The sequence below is a fragment of the Natrix helvetica genome, assembly GCF_964273705.1.
Source record: "Natrix helvetica genome assembly, chromosome: 2".
Classification (NCBI taxonomy): Eukaryota; Metazoa; Chordata; class Lepidosauria; order Squamata; family Natricidae; genus Natrix; species Natrix helvetica.
The window spans coordinates 283791841-283815838 of NC_138552.1; the positions used below are offsets into that span (position 1 = coordinate 283791841).

Below are 23998 nucleotides of genomic sequence, written 5' to 3' on the forward strand. Positions count from 1 at the left end.
ATTGTAAGGTCTCCATCTCTGTTTCATGAAGCATATCATGCAAACCCCGTCCTCAAGATAGCCATTGTGTATACCTTCGTGCATGGTTGTAACCCAGCCAATTTAGCACACACAATAAAACCATAGTTAAACTAATCTATGAATTCAGCCGATATATAGGCTTCAGGCCAAGTAACTATTATTAGCCTGATACTCCATGGACGGATCCATGTTGGTAGTATTATGAGGATTTAATCTCTTTATTAATATTTCACATTTGCATCGTTTTCCCCCCAGAAAATTGGGAGGGTGACCCTTTCCTTCTTGCATTTTTGGAGATCACCCTGCAAGAAGCAAGCTTCAGTCATCATCTCCCTGATTCGCACGAGAAAGCAAGGAGTTTACAAGAGACAAATAATGATTTTCCACAGCATTCAATGTTTTTTTGGAAATAGAATAGAATAGAATAACAGAGTTGGAAGGGATCTTGGATGTGATTCCCTTAACAGTTGCTGTCCTTAGGGATGGAAATTCGGATCCCAAGTGTGATTGTAAGTTGAAAGGTAGCTAGTGAGAATAAAATAAAATAGAATACAATACAATAAAAATAGCAGAGTTGGAAGGGACCTTGGAGGTCTTCTCGTCCAACCCCCTGCTTAGGCAGGAAACCCTACACCACTTCAGACAAATGGTTATCCGACATCTTCTTAAAAACTTCCAGTGTTGGAGGATTCACAACTTCTGGAGGCAAGTTGTTCCAATGATTAATTTTTCTAAGTGTCAGGAAATTTATCCTTACTTCTAAGTTGCTTCTCTCCTTGATTAGTTTCCACCCATTGTTTCTTGTCCTGCCTTCAGATGCTTTGAAGAATAGCTTGACAGCTTCTTTGTGGCAACCCCTGAGATATTGGAAGACTGCTATCATGTCTCCCCTAGTCCTTCTTTTCGTTAAACTAGACATACCCAGTTCCTGAAACTGTTCTTCATATGTTTTAGCCTCCAGTCCCCTAATCATCCTGGTTGCTCTTCTCTGCGCTCTTTCTAGATTTTCAACTCCAGTGATTTTGTGGTCATAAGTCCTTGACGTATGACCACAATTGAGCCCAAAATTTCAGCTGCTAGGGGAGACATTGGTTCAGTGAGTTTTGCTCCATTTACGACCTTTCTTGCCACAGCTGTTAAGTGAATCACTGCAGTTCAGTTATTAAAGTTTCTAAGTGACTCTGACTTGCCTTCTGACTTTGCTTGTCACAAAGTTGTAAAACGTGACCACGTAATCCCAGGATACTGCAACAGTCATAAATATGAGCCACCTGCCAAGCTTCTGAATATTAATCACATGACCCTAGGGATTCTACAATGGTCGTAAGTGTGAAAAATGACCATGTCATTTTTCCCAGTGCTGTTGTAACTTCAAATTATCACTAAACAAAGTGGACTTGCTGTATTTGATTTTGCGGATATGAACCCAACCAATGAATTTTATAACAGAATGTGGACTTGAAGACAAGTCTTCCCACTTCCAAATGGATACATCACACTACTTTTACGTGTGTAAAGGTTCTCCTTGCACAGATGTGGTAGTTTTTGCCAACTCTAGGGGGCAGTGCTCATCTCTGTTTCAAAGCCGAAGAGCCAACGCTGTCCGAAGACATCTCCGTGGCCCTGTGGCCGGCATGACTAAATGCCGAAGGCGCACAGAACGCTGTTACCTTCCCACCAAAGATGGTCCCTATTTTTCTACTTGAATTTTTATGTGCTTTTGAACTGTTAGGTTGGCAGAAGCTGGGACAAGTAACGAGAGCTCACTCCGTTACGTGGCGCTAAGGGATTCGAACCGCCAAACTGCCAACCTTTCTGATTGACAAGCTCAGGGTTTTAGCCACTGAGCCACCATGTCCCCATCCCCAAAAAGAGATTTACAGGGCAATCCAAATCACCCACAGTGACTCTAGACAGCTTATAAAGGTAAGTCCTCAAATGCAAAAGCCAAAACACCCCCACCTCTCTAGGGACAACTTTCAGACAAACCATTTGATGCGCTCTGTTACAGGCCTGACATGGCAAAATCATGTCTTTAGGTCCTTTCAAAAGAGGATCTTATGGGTCTTATTTCCATGGGGATAATGTTCCCAAGGCAGGGAGCCCCCATGGAAAAGACCTTCTTGGTTCCACTACAAGGACCTCCTTAGCGGGAGCGAGTCACAAGGTAATTGGGAAAAAAGAGTCTTTCAGATAAACAAGTCATGTAGGGTTTTAAAAGAGATTCGGGAATGCTTCTACAGATTAACAGAGTTGGAAGGGAGTTTGTAAGGTCATCTAATCCAACCCCCACCATCACAGCAGGAAACCCTACACCATTTCTGACAGATGGAAGTTCAGTCTATTCTTGGAAGCCTTCAGTGATGAAGCTCCCACAACTTCTGAAGGCAACCTCTGTTCCATGGGTTGATTGTTCTCACTGTTAGAAAATTTCTCCTTATTTCCAGGTTGAATCACTCCTTGGTCAGTTTCCATCCATTATTATTCCTTGTCTGGCTTTCAGGTGCCTTGGAAAATAGCTTGACCCCCCCCCCTCCCCTCTGTGGCAGCCCCTCAAATATTGGAAGACTGCTATCATGTCTCCCTTGGTCCTTCTCTTCACTAGACTAGCCATGCCTAGTTCCTGTAACCGTTCATCATATGTTTAAGCCTCCAGTCCCCTAACAAACAGGAAACCAATTCAGTTCTTGCAAAACAGGTGACATTAGATTCACATGCATGAACCATGAAAGATGCAGGATTTCATGGCAGCTTGCATAGAAATCCCTTCTCCATTTTTTCCCTACAACAGTCCTGTGAAATTGGCTGAGAAACCGAATAGCAGAGTTGGAAGGGACCTTGGAGGTCTTCTCATCCAAACCTCCTGCTCAGGCAGGCAGAACCTCTACCATTCCTGACAAATGACTGTCCAATCTCTTCTTGAAAGCCTCTAGTGATGGAGCACCCACAACTTCCTGGGAGCAAGTCATTCCCCAGATTAATTGTTCTAAACTGTGAATAAATTTGTCCTGATTTCCAATTGGTTCCTCTGATCAAAGAACTTTCCGTGACTAAAAGTGGATTAGAACCTGGGTCTCTGGAGACCTAATCCAATGGATTACACACTGCTGCTCAGTTTTATCTTTACCCTAGATTGTTAAGGGCATGTGGATTTTTCTGAATCTTTCTAGATATTAAACGGAAATGGCCCCATGTATAATGGCGGCTCAGCGGCTAAGACGCTGAGCTTGTCAATCAGAAAAGTCGGCAGTTCGGCAGTTTGAATCCCTAACACACCGTAACAGAGTGAGCTCCCATTACTTATCCCAGCTTCTGCCAACGTAGCAGTTCGAAAGCACGTAAAAATGCAACCATTTTTGGTGGGAAGGTAACAGCATTCCGTGTGTCTTCTACGTCTAGTCATGCCAGCTACATGACCACGGAGACGTCTTCAGACAGCGTTGGCTCTTCGGCTTTGAAATGGAGATGAGCACCCGCCCACTAGAGTCAGGAACGACTAGCACATATGGGCGAGGGGAGCCTTTACCTTTTTATAATGGTAAGGCATGCAACTCAGTGGAAGCAGCAGGTTCCATAGCACTTGGACTGAGCATGTGTTTATTTGGGAATAAGCAGAGTGAAAGAGACTATACCCCAAACCTGGAACGATGGACTGCAGGAAGGACAGCTCTGATAATATGCACCACAGACTTCAAGTACTTGCCCAAGGAGAAAAATAAATGTTTCTCATCAAAATAAAAGCATTAAGATAACAGCTCAGGATTTCCCATTTCTCCAACAAAATCACCTTGCATGGTGAGGCTTTTTAGAATATTTTATGTCTAGCTCCGGGTACGAATTACGGCAGATTGCAATTCCTTTCCCCTTCCTCATCCGCTCGCTTGCAAACATTTGCTGCTTCTCCAAATCCTGAAACGAGTGGGTGTTAGGTAGCGTGCATGTTGGCATCCAATCATCATTATGACACATCCTACCCGCAAAATAAACATCTACCAACACATCTCTGCAGAGGTTCGAAGATCAGAAGGCCAGGGCACAGATATTAGAAGCACTATTCTGCATTTACAGGTGTCCCCAAATTACATACGTCGACCCTAACAAGGATGCCAGCTCCTAAACCTAGGAAAAGTCACTTCTTGAGACCTGCAAAGGAACAACAGATGGCTTGGTGCAATCAAAAGACAGCTTGCCTCCAGGGACCTGATATTCACCCTCTACACATACCACAACATTACCCAAGGATAATTCCAAGTTTAAGGAAGAGATGGAGATCCATCCACACAGCTAGTGGTGGGGAGCAATGAATAGCAGAAGCCATGTCTCCATGGAAGATGGAAAGCTCAGAGCAGTTAGACTGAGAAACATCTGAGGCTTCTGGAGAGCTGTTGCAACCAGCAAAGCACAGTCCCTTCAATGCAACCATCTGTCTGATCTTGGATAAGACACCTTCCAGGACTCCATATTACACCACCAACCTATTGCTTGTTTCTTTTCTCCAGCACTCCTCTTTCTCCTCCCCTCAGCCGTCCATTCTTCTCTGGAAGGACAGCAGCCACGGCATCAGAGCCTCCTCTTTGGAGGGCTTCCAGGATGCCCCTGGCAATCCGATCCTAAGGGTGAAACCAAGATGACACTGGGAGCGTAACTGAAGGGTAGCAAAGCTTCTTCTGACACTCCTATGTGAAGTTAGAGGCGTCCCTTCGTCTTGAAATCAAGAGTGGGAACAACCATCTCTTGGCATAATGTTGTACTTCAAATTTGTTAGCCCTGCAAACCAGGGTGGGCAGAATTGGGAGTGGACTCCTGAATGCGAAATAACATCATAACCACGGTGTACAATGGACTTGCAGGGCCAGCGCAACGTGTAACATGTTCACATGGGTGCAATAGGACTGGGTGTGTGTTAATATGATTTATTGGATTGGGGATTTTCTGTCTTCACCGTGAGTTGTATTGTGTTGGGGTGTGTGCGCGCACTGAGAGAGCTCAACCAATCTCATTGTCCATCGGTTGTGCACTGACAAATACATAATAATAATAATAATAATAATAATAATAATAATAATAATAATAATAACAACAACAACAACAACAACAACAACAACAACAAGTAGGTGCTTAACACTAAAAGCCACCATCTACTATAGGGAAGTAAAGGGTGGAAGAGAAAGTTTATTTTTATGTAAATATAAAGTCGGGGTCACTGGACTGCCATCCCGAGAACCCATTAGAGAAAGAAAATAAGTAAGAACAACAACGGAAAGGAGGGAGGAAGAGGAGGGAAAAGAAGAAAGGGTAAAGCAGAGGAAGTAAGGGAGGGGAAGTAAGAGTAGGAGAGAGGGTAAGACGGAGCAGAAGAGAGGAGGAGTGGGGAGAAAGGGAAGGGAAGAAGAAAAGAGGAAGGAGAGGAGGAAAGGAGAAGGCAGAGAAGAGAGGTTGAGAAGACAGAAGGAGTAGGTTGTTGCAAAACAAGATGGAGGTAGGGGGGTGGCAAGAAAGTGACCCCAACTGTGTTTTCTATATTGGTAAGAAGATGGTGATAAAAGCCAATAGTTAATAGATAAATGTTAATAATATTTACAAGAATGTATATTTGTGAATGTATATGAAAGGAAAAAATGAACAATTGGAACAATTTTATTGGAACAATAAAAGCCACCAAAGTTTAGTAGTCCACCCAAAAGACAGATCCATCTCTGAAAGGTCAAAATTCGGGAGGTGATGGGACAACCATGTACCTTCAAGAATATTTGGAATGGGATCCACTTCCATTCTGGGTCTGTTTCTGAATGACCAAAGATCCGCGACAGATCAGTATAGCAACATGTCATAGTTTTTTGCTGGCCTCTGGCTGGAGAGATCTCAAGGTTGCTTTGCAGCAAACAAAGCACAAGGTAGGTCCTTTATGGCTGAAGCCTCCCCCTAAATGCATACAATCCAACCATACACCAAAATCTCCCAGCAAATAAATGCATACAATCCACCCATACACCAAAATCTCCCAGCAAATAGCAATTAAATAAATACATTTTAAAACGAAAAAGAAAAACAAGAAAGCAAGCCACACAGGGGCAGGGGTGCAGGATGTGACTTAACGGTGCCCCATTTTTCTACTCGCCTCTATGCTAGTTGCACTTCTCTTTCTTCCTGCCCTTGGCAAAGAGACCTGATCCATCCTACCTGATGCTTAGCAACTTTGTAGTTATTTTGGGGGAAAGAAACACCTTCTCTTTGGGTACACCTTCAAGCCTAGCTTCATTGAAGCACAGAAACGGGCTTTCTCCAGGAACAGCTCTCCATCAGTTGGAATCAGGGGGAATGTTATGTATCTGTTATGTGTTCTCTGTGGGAGGAAGCGGGGTGGGGGTGGGGGACCTTTGCAGGGGTTCAAGACCTGCCACACATTTCTCCATCTCGTTCCATTTTGGCCACCTGTCTAGGGCACAATTGCTCAAGTGTTAATACTTATGCATGCACACACACACACACACACACACACACACACCTTGATAAGGATGGAGAGAAGCACAGCATGGAAATGAGCAGGGAGAAGAGAAGGAGGTTTATAATACATCTGCCTTCCCCAGCTGGAGATTTCTCTCATGCTAACACCCATTAGCCCAGTTGAGAACGATGGGCACTGCAGTCCAAACTAGGAGAGGAACATGGGGCTGAGGGTCTTTTGGTAGCAAGGGATCTTGAAGAAAGATTGGCCTCTTTTTTACATTTAGAAGCCAAGTGTGTTTAAGAGAAGGCGGTAAACTACGATCCCCAGGAAATGTTGTTGTTGTTGTTGTTGTTGTTGTTGTTGTTGTTGTTGTTGTTGCTGCTGCTGCTGCTGCTGCTGCCTTTTGCGACTCCGGTAACAAATTCCCACGACCCAAAGATTACAGTTCCCCTCACCAAAAACAAAAAAACAAAAAAAACCACACAACATCTTCAACCAAGTCTTCCACCAGCAACTGCTTCGCCCCGGGCCCCGTTCCCGAACCTGGACGCCACATAGCGCGCTTGGAAACGGCGCCGCTTTAGACTCGCCCCACACAACCACACACAGACAAAACCACACACAAACAGGCACGAAGAGGTGAAAACTTGAGCACAGACCTCCCCGACTTGGATGGCGCTCGGTCAACTCCAGCAGCTCCCCTTTTTCCCTCTCGCCGGCGGCTTCGGGTGCCAACAGGTCTCGGGAGAGGGGATGCTTCCTCCCGCGCCAGGTGCTCGGTTCCCGAGCCCGTAAGAAAACACCGAACCAGCCCGGACGGCCGCCTTGCCCTAAAGTCACGGCCCCCCTTCCTCCTCCTCCTCCTCCCCTCCTCTCCCCACGAGCGAGGGCATCTCCGGGCGCCGCGCCTCCTTTTGGGCACGTCGGAGAAGACCCTGCGCCCCCCTTCTCCCCTCCCCTCCCCACCCCAGCTAAGGGGAGAAGATCTCTAGCGAACCGGACAAGGGCGTCGGACCGGCGGGGCTCACCTTCCAGGCAGGCGGCTCTGCTGCTCCTACAGGTCTGCCTCCCGCTGCTCCGCGGTAGGTCTCGACAGCTTTCCTCCTTGCCTCCGGTAATGGCGAGGCCGTTAAAGGGGGCTGCCGGCCGGATCCTCCCCTCCTCCCCGACCTCTTCCCCCGAAAGCAGAGACAGAGGAACCCGCGCCGGCCTCCAAGGGGGTCTCGGAAGCCTCCGCATAAAGCCTCCCTTCGGGGGAAGCTTGTGAGCGCCCGGCTGGCTGGCTGGCTGGAAGGCGGGGTCCGTTGGGTTCAGGTGCGCCCGGCTGCCCCCCGAGCGCCCGGCTGGTCCCGGACGTGCGTGGAGCTCGGCGGCGAATCCGCGCAGCAGGTGGCCATGGCCGAGGGCCCCGCCCGCCTCCGCTTGTCACGGGGGTGGGTGGGAGAGAGAGAGAGAGAGAGAGAGAGAGAGAGAGAGAGAGAGAATGAGAGGGAGGGAGGAAGAGAGGGAGAGAATGAGATAGAGAGGGAGGAAGAGAGAGAGAATGAGAGAGATGGAGGGAGAGAGAGAGAGAGAGAGAAGGAGGATGGGAGAAAGAGAGAATGGGGGCAGGGGGAGAGAGAATGAGAGAGAGAGAGAGGGTGGGAGAGAAAGAGAGAGAAAGGGAGGGAGGGAGTGACACACACAGAGAGGTGAAGATGCAGAACGAGGGAAGATCGCAACAATGGGGGAGCGAGTGGAGGGGGGTAGCTGCCTTGGTCTGGCAGCGGCTCAGCCACGCAGCCGGCCGGCCGAGCGCCCTGGCAGCCGAGAAGATGGGGGCGGTGGGAGACCAATCCTGCTCCGAGTCGGCAAGCCCTCCAACTCCTCCCGATTCGTCTCGCCCACGTCAAAACTCGGCACGCGAGGAGGAGGAGGAGGAGGAGAAGGAAGCGACCGATCCTCGTGGTTCCCGAACGTTGGGGTCCCCGGTAACCCTTTCCGCGCCTGCTGTCATCCGCCACCTCTTAGAAGGGTTTCACATCTTGCCTTTGCCGTTCTTCTTACTCCGGGTGAATGTAGGGATGGGGTGATGGAAGAGCCCACAAGATTGATGATGGTGATGGTAATAGGACTTAGATTTATATGCCACTTCACACAGCACTCTCTAAGCGTTTTACAGAGTCAGCATCTTGCCCAATCTGGGTCCTCGTTTTACCGACCTCTAATGGATGGAAAGCTGGGTCAACCTTGAGCCTGTCAGGATCGAACTCCTGGCAGTGGGCAGAGTTAGCATGCAATACAATCATGATGATGATGACAACGACAATATTTGCAAAGACCTAAAAATCAGAGCCATCATCACTCACCATCATACAGACGTTCAGAATTCTTTGAATCCTATTTGTCCCCTTAGTGTGGCTTCTAGCTCCTTAGCCCAATAATAACAATATTAATATTATATTAATGTTCAAGATCCACCTCTGTTAATGCAACCAGAACTCCTGAGACCCAGCTCTGTAGTGTAATAATCATAATAACAGCATGATGCCTTTCGATCCCATTTATCTTAGTCGGACTTTCCAAAATCTGTATCAGAGTATATGGATAATTATATTGAAATAATAAATACAGCACGTTGGGTGACAACCTGAAGACAAATGGGTTTGTTATGGGGTGAACTTCCTTGGACTTGAGCCCACCTCATCAGATGTATGGAGTACGATCCATGGTTGCCAACGAGATGGATAGAAAACAAATGGGTTGAGCAGGAGGGAAGGAAAGCTGAAGTCAAATGGGAGCGCAATGCATACATTTTTTCCCCAATGACATTTCAATTAAAGCCCAAATGCAGGCAAAACAGCTGGTGAGCAGGGATTGGTGAATTCTGCTGCAGGTTTTAATGTCAACCTAGTTAACCTGTTATCCTGACTTCCTTTTTTAGGACCCTGTAGTCCCTATTCAGAGTAGAATTGGAAAGAGCTGAGCATTTACTGGCTGGATGCCCTTCCTGACGCATATGCGGAGTTCGCAGCAGATCTTTTTTTCTTTGTGGCCTAGGAGAGAAACATATGCTGCTACCTAGGATTGAACTCTCAACCTTCTGAATGGGAGGCAAGTATCTTCACCACTAGGCCACCACACCGTTCAACCTGTTGCCCTTATTGAGTTTAAAATAGAAAGGATAACCAGGATCAGATTTAGTTTGTTCCATGAAGAAACAGAGGTGGAATCTATTCTAGAAAGTTTTTAAAAAATGGAAGAAGGAAATGGTAAATAATGCCTGTATTTTTGCCAAGAAAACTACACAGACAAGCCCTTTAGGTCACTAGGGATAAGGGATTAGCTTTGCCTGGGATGCTGTGGGGAAAAAGGAACCACTCAGAGGTGGTACTCAGTCGGTTTGGACTGGTTGGCCTGAACCAGTAGGGGCGAACTGCTATTCCACCCACTCACACGAGAGTAAAGTGCACGCATGGAAGGCTGCACACATGCGCGGAAGGCACACGCACGATGCAAGCATGTGTGCGTGCGCTTACCGTGGCAAACTGGTAGTTAACCTAAGTCAGGGGTGTCCAAACTTGGGAACTTTAAGACTTGTGGACTTCAACTCCCAGAATTCTGGGAGTTGAAGTCCACAAGTCTTAAAGTTCCCAAGTTTGGACACCCCTGACCTAAGTGAATCCCACTGCTGGAACCACTAATCCTATTTATAACAAATTTTATCTCCACCCCACTTCTTTCCTTCCATTCCCAAATGTTCACCCCATCTTCTCAGACAACATGTTTCTTAGCACTTACAATGGAAATCAAGCTGACCATTGGTTGCATTTGAGATTGCATGGCTGCCAAATCAACAGGCAGCTGACCAGCAACATGGCGCCTTGAGGAACTTAATCCAATGTCAACTCGTGAAGCATTCCACACCTAGACTGCCTGTGGAGATTCTCAGTCATCCAGGTCATGGTTGTCCCAAAGGTGTTTTTTTCACAAGGCAACTGGACTTACTGGTTTTTCTTTGAAGACGTTTCGCTTCTCATCCAAGAAGCTTCTTCAGCTCTAAGAGTCTCCAAAGAAAAACCGGAAAGTCCAGTTGCTTCTTGAAAAAACACCTTTTGGGCTAATCCAAATTGCTTTTTCCTATCACAAGGATGCAAGATTAGGGAGGAGAGAGACGGTAAATGCCATGCTACAGCTTTAAGAATGAAGGATTAACATTGAGCAGATCTCTTTATGGAGGTCAAAGAAAGCTTCTGAGCTCTTTCAGAATTTACAGGATTAGAATAACAGAGTTGGAAGGGCCCTTGGAGGTCTTCTAGTCCAACCCCCTGCTTAGGCAGAGAACCCTACACCACTTCAGACAAATGGTTATCCAACATCTTCTTAAAGACTTCCAGTGTTGGAGCATTCACAACTTCTGGAGGCAAGTTGTTCCACTGATTAATTGTTCTAACTGTCAGGAAATTTCTCCTTCCTTCTAAGTTGCTCTCTCCTGTAATTTAATATAGTGTTTCACAACCTTGGCAACTTTAAGATGTCTGGACTTCAGCTCCCAGAATCCCCCAGTTCATAGGTTGAGTTGAAGTCCACGCATCTTAAGGTTGCCAAGGTTGAAAAACACTGGTTTATTGTCGTACCTTAGAACCATGATCAATCAATATGCTATTGATTGTACGATGTAAACTCGTTAGAAATATAGTTCTCTTGCCAGCCAGAACAACTAAAATGTTCTCAATAAACATCTCTTTCAGACTGCAGACAATACAATACAATACAATACAATACAATACAATACAATACAATACAATAGTAGAGTTGGAAGGGACCTTGGAGGTCTTCTACTCCAACCCCCTGCCTAGGCAGGAAACCCTATACCGTTTCAGACAGATGGCTATCCAACATCTTCTTAAAGACTTCCAGTGTTGGAGCATTCACAACTTCTGGAGGCAAGCTGTTCCACTGATTAATTGTTCTAACTGTCAGGAAGTTTCTCCTCAGTTCTATGTTGCTTCTCTCCTTGATTAGTTTCCACCCATTGCTTCTTGTTCTACCCTCAGGTGCCTTGGAGAATAGTTTGACTCCCTCTCCTTTGTGGCAACCCCTGAGATATTGGAACACTGCTATCATGTCTCCCCTAATCCTTCTTTCTCTTAAGCTAAACATACCCAGTTCCTGCGACTGTTCTTCATATGTTTTAGTCTCCAGTCCTCTAATCATCTTTGTTGCTCTTCTCTGCACTCTTTCTAGAGTCTCCACATCCTTTTTACATCGTGGTGACCAGAACTGAATGCAGTATTCCAAGTGTGGCATTATAAAGTGGTATTAACACTTCACGTGATCTTGATTCTATCCCTCTATTGATGCAGCCTAGAACTGTGTTGGCTTTTTTGGCAGCTGCTGCACACTGCTGGCTCCTATTTAAATGGTTGTCCACTAGGACTCCAAGATCCCTTTCACAGTTACTACTACTGAGCAAGGTATCATCTATACTGTACCTGTGCATTCCATTTTTGTTGCCTAAATGTAGAACCTTACTCTATGATGCCTACAATGATCTTGGTGTACTTGCTTCCCACTCTTGCTGAAACTAACAGGTAAAAATTATCCATCCCATCAAATGTGCACTTATCCAAGTGGTCCTTCATTCGTTTAACAGCTGTTTGAAGTTACAATGGCACTGAAACAAAGTGACTTCATGACTGGTCTTTGCAGTTATGACCAGCGTAGCATCCACAAGGTCACATGATCAAAATTTGGACACTCAGCAACGAGCATGTATTTACTATGGTTGCAGCATCTCAGTGCAATGTATCTCCCCATTCCCAGCCATCTTCCAACAAGCAAAGTTAATGGGGGAAGCTGGATCTTTTAATGACTGCATGATTCACTTAACAACCATGGTTACAAAAAAGGTCGTAAAATCAGGCAAGATAACTGCCTTGCTTAGCAACAGAAATTACGGTCCCAATGTCAGGCCTGCAGCTATACTTCTTTTGGATCTTTGGCCTGCCATACTTTCTATTATTCTACTATGCCTTTTCTATTGTGGGAAAATGGGAGGGGGGATGGTACGGAGTTAAATGCTATATAGCCATAACAAAATTCCTTTCTAGAAAGCCAAGGTCATCCTTTGTCTCTGCACCTGACTGGAACTGGATGGGTGGAACTGCCAGCATGGCAGTGGAAGATTGGACCATGTGATGGACTTGTGGGTGTGGGGGCAAGAACTTGAACTTTCAACTGGGTGGGGAAAACCGGGAAGCTTTCAGATTCGGGTTTTCTCAGATGTGCCAACATGGCTCTCTTAATAAATTGGAACTTTGAGCAATACTTTGCCTTGGACTCTGATTTAATTTTGGATGCTATTTGGAACCCTGACACCCACTTGTTATATGTTGAGGATTCTCTGTATGGCCTCACAAAAGGGGGAAGTTTTCTTTTAGCTACTATTCAGTCTCAGTCTCAAGCAACAGCTATTTTTCCACCTTACCATCTAGTTCTGAATGAGAAAATAGACTCTGGAGCTCTCTTGGCATTTTTTCTACAAATCAACTGGCAAGTACTTTCTTTTTCCCTTCCTTTCCAGGAGCAGTGCTTCACTATCTTTTTTAATTGTCAATTCCTTCTGCATTTTAAATTTAATCTGTTTTTCACAAGACAAGTTTGACAAATTATGGAGGGCTGTCCCTACATTCCTTATAGTACGATTATTATTTAAACTACTTCCCCTGCTGATCCTTATCTTTCTTTCCAACTCTCCTTTTTCTTTTTGTGCTCTATATTACTCACTTGGTTTAACCACAGTTTTCTAGACTCTTGTAAGCATGCTGTTCTTCATCCTTTGTTAAAGGACCCCTGCTTGCATCCTTTTTGTGATTAATTCACTGATACATGTCTCTGTTTCCTCTTTTCGTATTTAGAATCCTTGAGCGAGTTCCTGTGATGGCATGGGGGAAAGACCTCAATACATTGGGCAAAGAGATCCTGCCAAGAGGACACTCAGATAAGAGAAGGGATTAGCCCATAGTTGAATAATAGGAGGGGTCAGAAGAGATCCTTCTTAGTTTACCCAACTATAAAGGAGATGGTGTATGTATGTACTTTTAGACTTCAGCAAGGCATTCGACAAAGTAGACCCCAAGCTATAAAAATAAATAGATGACAGATAGATAGATAGACAGACAGACAGACAGACAGACAGACAGACAGACAGACAGACAGACAGACAGACAGATAGACAGATAGATAGCATCACCATAACTGGCTGACAAAATGTATTCAGTGAGAAGTCCTTAATGGGTTGACATCTACATGGAGGGAAGTAAGTAGTGGGTACCACAAGGTTCCGTCTTAGGGCCGTTGTCAACGTCTAAAGCGTTTCCATGATACTACCAACTTGAGAGTGGGGGGGGGGATGCCATGCATACTTTTGGCCAGAGTAAAAGTCTCATATTTCTGTACTGGGATGTGAATGCACATGTCCAGAACCCTGCCATAACGTCCTGTTGGAGGATGTGATTGATGACCTCAGCCAGAGGGGAGGGGAGACGGAGGTAAAATTCAGATGCCATTAAGTGGGATTTAGTTTCAGCTACACAGAAGTCCGTGCCAAGATGTTAGTCTTAATGAATGAATGTGGGTTTTTTGAACCTTGTCTTGGGGCTCCTAAATTAATTAGGGCAACTCTTGGAAACTTCACAAATAGCCGAGACTGACTTTTAAAATATTTTTTTCCCGGGTTTCCTGAAGCCCGGGCTCTCCGAGCACTCCCCTCCAATGTTTGTGTTGCTTGGAGGGAAAATCAGGCAGCAGGAGATTGATTGCAGCTGGAGGTATGCGGCAAAACTCAGAAGCAGAAGCAAGAGAAGATAAGTACTGGTGAAATTACCTTGCCCTAGTCCTCAGATACAGGGAAGGGTCTCAAGTCAGCTGGCAAGGGTGGAGTGGAGGTGGGACTGGAAACAAGCCAGGCTCCCAAAGCCGCAGATGGAATCCCGAGGGAATGCAAAAGAGCAACAGAGGGAGGATTTTTACCGAGCCACCCTTGCTGATGAGGGGCCATCATGCTGCCCAAAAGAGAGGGGAGGGACATCTGATCTTGTTGAAGGGAGGAGATGCAGACTGGAGTGCAGCCCCCCTCTGCCTCCTGATAGGAGAAGGAAGCCAGAAACTGTTCGAAGTCTGGACTGACCACAAAAATCTGGAGGTGCTTAGGACCCCATGGAAACTATCACCCAAACAAGTCTGATGGGCTCAATACTTCAATCATTTTGATTTTGTCTTAAAGCACATTCCAGGCGGGAGGAACTTTCTAGCTGACGCCCTCTCCCACATGCCGCAGTACAAATGTGAATGGGAGCACGTAGTGGACGCCATCATTCCTGCTACTCAAACAGCTGCCCAAGTAACCACCAGGCGGCAGCACTGTGACCGGCAAGACCAACCCACAAGCGACCTAACCACGAGACTCAAAACTGAACTGCTAGCAGACCCCTGGTTCCAAAACAACCAACACATCTTGACGAAAAGAGATGAACTTGCATGGAAGGGGATGAAACTCTATGTCCCAGAATCCCTACGTACCCTAGTTCTCCAGAGGAGTCACGACACCAAACCAGCAGGCCACTTGGGGTTTCTAAAGACTTTACACTTAGCCCGGAGGCAATTCTGGTGGCCTGGCATAAAGAAAGATGTGGATAGTTACATGAAGAGTTGCACTTCTGCGCCACAATGAAGCGACCAGGAAAACCCCCCGGACTGCTGCAAACAGTAGCAGACCCAACAAGGCCATGGGAGGAGATCGCAATGGACTTTATAGTAGAGTTGCCAAAATGCGGGGGAAACACGGTGATTTGGACTGTAATAGATCTCTTCTCCAAACAGGTACACTTCATACCCTGTAGAGGACTACCCTCGGCTCACAAGCTGGCTAAACTGTTTGTGAAGCATATCTACCGACTGCATGGAGTACCTTGAAGAATTATCTCAGACAGAGGGGTCCCGTTCATGGCTAAGTTCTGGAGGGAGCTCCTGTGGTCCATTGGATCATCTCAGGGTCTTAGTTCATCTTTTCATCTGAGCACCAATGGGGCAGTAGAGAGACTGAACGCCATGATAGAGCAGTACCTGAGGTGTTACGTGAACTATCAGCAGTCCAATTGGGCAGACATTTTATCTTTTGCTGAGGTTGCATACAATAATGCTGTTCACAGTAGCACAGGACTCACGCTGTTCAAAATAGTGAGCGGTATGGACTTCATCCCAATGCCTGAGTATCCAAGGGACCCTCCCCCCCCTCAGTTGATCAGCTTGACTGATTGGATGTCGATGCTGAAATCAACCTGGGAAAATGTCAAAAAGGCACTAGCTAAAGCAGCACAAACCTATAAGAAACAGGCAGCTAAACACCGGGCTCCGCAACGGCCATTCTGGGTAGGAGAGAAGGTTTACCTCTCCACAAAATATTTGAGATTAAAATTGCCTAGCAAGAAACTGGGGCCAAAGTTTATAGGACCATTCCCCATAGTAAAGATCATCAACCCAGTTACAGTGCAATTGAAACTACTTCGATTGTTGGGGAAAATACACCCAGCATTTCATAGCAGCCTCTTAAACCCGTGGTTGGATCCACTCTGAGACCATTACTCCAGGAGCCCCGGGGCCCTATGGTCATAGGGGACCAAACCCATTATGAAGTTCAACGAATCCTTGATTCAAGGTGGCACAGGAGACAACTCCAATACTTAATCAAGTGGAAAGGCTACCCATTATCGGAGGCATCTTGGGTGAAAAGTAGAAATATCCAGGCTGATCGCCTCATAGCAAAATTCCATGCAGAAAATCCAAGCAAGCCTGGGGGAGGGACACAACCCTAAGTTATACACCTGTACTCAAATTGCTTTGTTTTACACAGGCCGATGTCAGCGTTCCAAATACCATGCAAAAGTAAATCAGAGTCCAGAACAGAATCATCCTTAAAGTTCCAATTTAATAATACAGGCATGTTGGCATTGTGCTATGAAATTTCAACTCTGATTTACATCCTGAGAGTTCACCCAGTTGAAAGTTCATGATCTATCCCCACACCCCATAATTCATCACACGTTCCAATCATCATCTTCCACACTGGCATCTACACCCCTTTGCTTCCGGTCAGGTGTCGAGGTGCAGAGACAAAAGATGACCTTGAGCTTCTAGAAAGAATCAAAACAATACATTCCACAATCCTACTCCTTTCTATTCCCCCCTCCCAACTACTACACTAATGAAACACATAGGAGATTATAAGAAGGTGTGGCAGACCAAAGATTCTTAAAGGAACCTCTGCAGGCCTGACAGTCGCTTTCAGGAAGTGAGGGGAGCCGGATGTCAACACCTAAAGCATTTCCATGACTACTATCAACTTGAGAAGTGGGGGGGGGGGTGGATGCCATGCATACTTTTGGCCAGAGTAAAAGTCTCATATTTCTGTACTGGGATGTGAATGCACATATCCAGAACCCTGCCATAACATCCTGTTGGAGAATGTGATTGATGACCTCAGCCAGAGGGGAGGGGAGATGGGGGTAAAATTCAGACGCCATTAAGTGGGATTTAGTTTCAGCTACACAGAAGTCCGTGCCAAGATGTTAGTCCTAATAAATGAATGTTGTTTTTTTAACCTTGTCTTGGCGCTCATAAATTAATTAAGGCAACTCTTGGAAACTTCACAGACGTCTTAGTACACTTCAATATCTTCTTAAATGACTTAGATGATGGAATAGAAGGAGAACTTACCAAATTTGCAGATGATACTAAGCTGGCAGGAATAGCTAACATCCTAGAAGATAGAGTCAAGATCCACCTGTTCCGATTAGCAGGCCTGGCATAATTACAACTGTCCCTCCTGGCAAATGTATTATTATCTGGTTATCTTAGGGGTTTTTTAATTTGTTGTGTCTGTTTTAGGGATTTATAACTTATATTTATATAGCTTTGTACAGTTCTTTTAATTGCATTTTAACCTCCTCCAAACTGTACATATTTAACTGTATTTTTAATTGTATTTTGTGATATTCTCTATGGACTGTACACCGCCCCGAGTCCCTTTTGGGAGAGGGGGCGGTCTAGAAGCACCAAATATATATAAATAAATAAATAAATAAATAAATAAATAATAAATAAATAAATAAATAAATAAATAAATAAATAAATAAATAAATAAATAAATAAATAAATAAATAAATAAATAAATCTTGACAGGCATGAACACTGGGCCCTATCTAACAAAATGAAATTAAATGTAGAGAAAAGTAAAGTCTTACACTTAGGCAAGAAAAACCAAAAGTACACATATAGACTGGGTGAAATCAGGCTTAATAGCAGTGACTGTGAGATAGATCTTGGAGTTTTAGTGGACAACCAGATAAATATGAGCCAGCAGTGTGCAGCGGCAGCCAAAAGAAGCCAATGCAATCCTAAAGTACATTAACAAAGGGATACAATCAAGACAAGTAAGGGGCTAATACCATTCTATAAGGCCTTAGTAAGACAACAGAATAGAATACTGCATCCAGTTTTGGTCACCACACTCTTAAAAAGATGTTGAGACTCTAGAAAAAGTGCAAAGGAGAGCAACCAGGATGATTAGGGAACTGGAGACTAAAACATATGAAGAATGGTTACAGGAACTGGGCATGGCTAGTCTAGTGAACAGAAGGACCAGGGGAGACATGATAGCAGTGTTCCAATATTTGAGGGGCTGCCCCAGAGAGGAGGGGGTCAAGCTATTTTCTAAGGCCAGACAAGGGATAATGGATGGAAAGTAATCAAGGAGAGATTCAACCTAGAAATATGGAGAAACTTTCTGACAGTGAGAATAATCAACCAATGGAATAGAAGTTGCCTTTGGAAGTTGTGGGAGCTTCATCATTGGAGGCTTTCAAGAGAGGCTGGACTGTCATCTGTCAGAAATGGTGTAGGGTCTCTGATTTGGGCAGGGGATTGGACTGGATGACCTGCAAGGTCCCTTCCAACTCTGTCAATCTGCAAGAATCTGTATGACTCTGTCAATGTATCTCTACAATAAAGTAGAATCAGCTTAACTTTCAGTTCTGATCTAGTTCATCCCACAAGGCCATCAATCAGAATATCATATCAGTATTTCATCTTGGATGCCTCCCATTGTTTTAGTTTGAACATGGATGTAAGAATTGGTTCCTTGACTGATGAAGATTCAGAAAATCGCTACATAAACAGCCAGGGGCAAGCTTGTTATTTTTAGAAGAAAAGGCTGCCTTTTTAAAGAAGAAAAACTAGTTCACAGGAAGGCTGTTAGAAAATAAAAAATAAATTCTCCACCCTAATGTAGAGGGATTTAATTTATTCTAAATGGGAAATATTCCAAATATTGGTTCTCAATGGTGTACAAAGCCCTCCTCCCCAGATTAAAATATTCTTTATTCTTCAAATTAAAAGAGGCGGAATATTATATTTCCCCAAAGGAAAAATGAAGGAACATGCTCTGAAAGGCAGAAAGCAGCCCCAGTCTTCCCGCATAGTAAAACAGCTTCCAGGAGATTCCTGAAGTCTTTAGAAATGGATATTTTGTGCCCATTAAGAAGACTAGGCCAATCTATTCATAAACACAACACAGAGAAGGTTGGAGCTAATGGGATTAAAATTTACATCCCCCACCCAAATTCTAAGAACAGGATATGACCTTTGGGACATAATAGGATTTAGCCACCACCACTGGAATAGCAAAAGACACAAGGTTCACTTCAATGAACAGCCCCCTGGAGCATCTCAAAACCCTATAAAAATCCATCCATTCCTAAATCAAGGGGTCAGCCATCCCAGAAACATTTGCTTCTGTCAATGAAGTTTCTGGAATCCAAATAAACCTTCTTTCCTTGCAGCCAGTCAGCCTCCATTTTATTTCCAGCACCTTTCTCCCAGCTTGAAACCCCGACCAGATTTTCCTTCCAACAATGGGAAATATTCAATTGCTGGAATTTTGTAAAAACTTTCTATTCTTTTCAATAAATCTTGCTAATGAGAGACCAAGACAATCGTGCTTGGAAGCAATCCCTTTTAATAGTGGGGAATGGTGTACAAAATGTGATCATCACATTTTGGCCGGTCACTTTTTTCTCAATTGTACTTTCCTTCTGTTTTTCTATGCGGTTCCCAGATAAACCCAATTTCCTTCACTTACACCCCTGGAGTTTGGATCAAGGATCAGAGGACTTCATGCTTTGTCACTGAGCTTATAGTAAATATTCAAAAAATAAAGGTTCCCCTCACACATATGTGCTAGTCGTTCCCGACTCTAGTGGGCGGTGCTCATCTCCGTTTCAAAGCCAAAGAGCCAGTGCTGTCCGAAGACGTCTCCATGGTCATGTGGTCAGCATGAATAAATGCCAAAGGTGCACAAAACACTTTACCTTCCCACCAAAGGTGGTTCCTATTTTTCTACTTGCATTTTTACGTGCTTTCGAACTGCTAGGTTGGCAGAAGCTGGGACAAGTAACGGGAGCTCACTCCATTAAGCGGCGCTAGGGATTAGAACCGCCAAACTGCCAACCTTTCTGATTGACAAGCTCAGCGTCTTAGCCACTGAGCCACCGCGTTCCTTGAATAGTAAAGGCTACTGACTTTTATTTGCTGAATCTTCTTAGGGTCCAGAGTTTCTGACCCAGATTAGGGCAGCTTTATTGTTGCAACCTCTTTAGGTTCCTGCTTAACTTACTGCAGTTGCCTCCTAGCAGGTGTTTAAAGTATCTCATTTCATCCCTTAGAGTTAATTCATTCAGGTTGTTCTGGACATTCCGTGCTATTTTCAAATCTCATTTCCTCCCAGGGCTCATTCTTGGTTCCTTGTTTCAGTCAAAGCCAGTATAAATCACATATGGCTCAAATTGTGTTTAGAGCCCATTGGTCCTGGATCCAATTTCTACGGGCTGATGTGTCTATGGAGATTCTCAATCATTCAGGTCATGGTTGTCCCAAAGGTGCTTTTCAGAAAGGAAACTGGACTTTCTTCATTTTTTCTTTGAAAATGTTTTGATTCTCAGCCAAGAAACTTCTTCAGTTCTAGAGGTGGGGGGAGGGGGGAACTCCCTTTATCTGATGGTATTTTATTTTTTTACTTCAATCCTATATGTTCTTCTAAGCAAAATTACATGAAAGTATCCAGGCTGTTATAATTATAGATAATATAATATGTTGTCAATCCCTTTCTCAAAAGAACTTCAAGCAATGATGGCTGGATACTAGATGTTAGTTAAATGTAAGATGCAGTTTTGGAATTGACTGCCGAAATGAGCTTTGTTGAGCTTTGATGAGCCAAGAAATTAAAAGCCGCTTGTTCCTGGGGAGGAAAGTTATGGCAAATCTAGACAGCATACTAAAAAGCAGAGACATCACCCTGCCAAGAAAAGGGCGTATATCCAAGGCTATGGTTTTTCCAGTAGTAATGTATGGCTGTGAAAGTTGGACCAAAGGAAGGCTGAGCACCAAAGAATGGAGGCCTTTGAACTATGGTGCTGGAGAAGACTCCTACGAGTCCGTTGGACTGCAAGGTGATCAAACCAGTCAGTCCTAGAGGAGATCAACCCTGACTGCTCTTTAGAAGGCCAGATCCTGAAGATGAAACTCAAATACTTTGGCCACCTAATGAGGAGGAAGGACTCACTGGAGAAGAGCCTAATGCTGGGAACAATTGAGGGCAAAAGAAGAAGGGGATAGAGAATGAGGTGGCTGAGTCACTGAAGCAGTAGGCATGAGCTTAAATGGACTCTAGAGGATGGTAGAGTCCAGGAAGCCCTGGAGTAATGTTGTCCATGGGGTCGCGATGGGTCGGACAACTAACAACAACAAAGCAAGATCTTCTGTTCCTATGTTGTGGTCTTCAGACTCTCACAACTCTGGAATGAACTCCTTCCTTCCCATTGCCTCTTTGAAAGTGTGTGTTAGGGTGTAACCAACAAGTTGGGTAGACAATATATTGCACAAGGCATGTTATGTATCTTTAAGAGAGGAGCTCTGCTAATTAGTAGATTACAGCCTTTAAATTGCAGCTGATGTTGTTGCTCTCTCTCTCTCTCTCTCTTGATTGCTGTATGATAACTGCTGCCTAACTGTTACTACTGTTGCTACTACTTACTGTGTGTAAGTTATTTGCTACTTGTATCCAAGTTATCTTGGTAGTATTGGACTGCTTTTTCTGTGTATGACTTTTTGGCTGTGTTTATGGATTTTGCTATATTCTTCAAAAAGTAAAGATTTATTTTGTTACTTTACTATCCATTATTCAGTGTGGTTGCTTTATCTATCGCACGCTGCGTATACTTTACAGGGTTGCTCTGTTATAACCTCGACCTGGGGTTCATTGCTAGTGCTTAATCGCACCAGTTCCTAACAGTGTGATGGCCTTTAGAGAGTATTTTGAGATACTACTTATTCTACTGGCAGATCAATGTAGCTCCTGGTTATCCCATTTTTTCCCTCTTATTCACCTTGGCAGCTGTAAATTAATATCTGTTTTGTTTTAATTCTTTATGGATTCTAGGTACACAATCATATTGCAGGTATTGTTTAAAATGTGAACTGTTGTTGTTTTCCATTTGATTGTTAATACTTGATTACTTGTTTGGCTGTTAAATTATGAACTAATTCTATTGAATGGGATTTTTGCATTGCTATTTATTTTTATTTGTACGGTGCATATAATTATGTATGTATGTATGTATGCATGCATGCATTTTTATTCTTAAATTTTGAGCTTGCCCAACTATGAAAAGATTCTGGGCAGCCTACCACTATAAATGAATACAAATTTAAAAAGAGAAACAAGAAGGCTGTGGTCCTGTAAAGAGGTCAGAGATGATATTATAAGAAGACTGGAGACTAAGATTATAAAGAGACTAGCTGATAACCCACCATCCCCGGGTGTTGTGGCCCAGCAGGATCCGGTTGAGCTGCTGATGGACTTGGATAGTGAGGAACCATATGAGTCTGTCCTGGATGATGTGGAGGACCCTGTGCAGGGTTCAGACTCAGAGCAGGGACCAGAAAGGCTGGTTGGCCACCAGGAGGCGCCTGAGGCATGGAGCAGTGGGAAGAATCAAAGGCAGTTTGTCCCTGATGCTAGATTGAGAAGGGCTGAGAAACAGAAGCAGCAACTCTGTAGGCAGATTCACAGAAGATGATTAAGCACAGGTGGTTGTGGATTGGCCCCTCCCAAGAGAGATGATAGGTGAGGCGTTGGGAGGGGACATTTGCAGGAAACAACAGTTCAAATTAGTAGTTAAGAAAATCTATCTGTGTACTCTAGCTGTGTCTGTTCATTTGGACTATCTGCGTTGCTTCATTTGAATTATCTGGGTTGCTCTATTGAACGTGAGTTGTCTGGGCCCGCAGCCAAAGGATTCATTATCTCAGTAATTAAACAGTGGCAAACAGCCAAGCCTTGTTCTGGTTTATTCACAGGTGGGGGGGGGGAGGTCAGAACACCCGGGTATTTATTTATAGAGGGAAAATGTCTGGACCAATGTTGGATTTTCCCCCTTACCAGAGGGAGCCCCCTTGTGGGGTACCGTGAAGCCATTATAATGGCAACTCCATGGCATTGTATAGTAGATGCCATTTTAGGGCAGTACATTAGAAGCCATTTAAAGGCACAACAGGCTGTATTTTAATAGAACCCCCCCCGAGGGGTGTTAGGGGTGTCTTACCCACACAGTATTTATCTCCAGAGGGTACGTCACCTGTGTAAGACTTTCCAGAGTTATGCTGGAACATACACACACACACACACACACACACACACACACACACACACACATTAGATAGAAAGATAGGTGATAGATAGATAGATAGATAGATAGATAGATAGATAGATAGATAGGAGGAGGAGGAGGAGGAGGAGGAGGAGGAGGAGGAGATAGAAGATAGAAGATAGAAGATAGAAGATAGAAGATAGAAGATAGAAGATAGAAGATAGAAGACAGAAGATAGAAGATAGAAGATAGAAGAAGATGGAGACTAAGCCATATGAGAAACAGTTAGGGAGCAAGGTATGTTTAGCCACACAAAGACAAGGCTTAGGGAGTGACATAATAGTTATCTTCCAATTCTTGAAGAGCTGTCACAGGAAAGAGGCAGTTGACATATTCCCCAAAACACCTGAGGGCAGGACAAGAAGCCATACAGATAATCCTCAACTTACAACAGTTCAGTTGTGACCAATTTTCACAGCTACAACCTTTGCAGCATCCCCATGCACATGTAATCGAAATTCAGATGCATGACAACTGGTTCACACTCTTGAGGGTTGAAGCACCCTAGGGTCATGGGATCCCCCTTTTGCGACCTTCTGACAAGCAAAGTCAAAGGGGAAGCCAGATTCCCTTCACAAGCAGATTATTAACTTCCCACTTAACAACTGTGGCAAGAAATGTTGTAAAATGGGGCAAAACTCAGTTAACAAATGTCTCACTTGACACCAAAAAATTTGGGGTTAATTATGGTCATGTCAACTACCTGTAGGTGGAAGCTCCTCAGAGG

The 23998-nt window shown here is 44.4% G+C and overlaps 1 protein-coding gene across 6 annotated transcripts in view; it reads right to left on the bottom strand.

Annotated features, from left to right (window-relative positions):
- Positions 1-23998, bottom strand: part of CALN1 (calneuron 1) — a 402285-nt gene that overhangs the window by 226575 nt on the left and 151712 nt on the right. The window contains exon 1 of one of the 6 annotated variants that reach the window (XM_081941441.1): positions 7498-7626. The exons of 4 other annotated variants lie outside the window; for them this stretch is intronic. The gene's annotated coding sequence lies outside the window, so the exon portion shown is untranslated. Of the gene's footprint in view, positions 1-7128; positions 7235-7497; positions 7627-23998 lie in introns of those variants that run through there. One more of the 6 variants, XM_081941442.1, reaches the window with a different exon arrangement.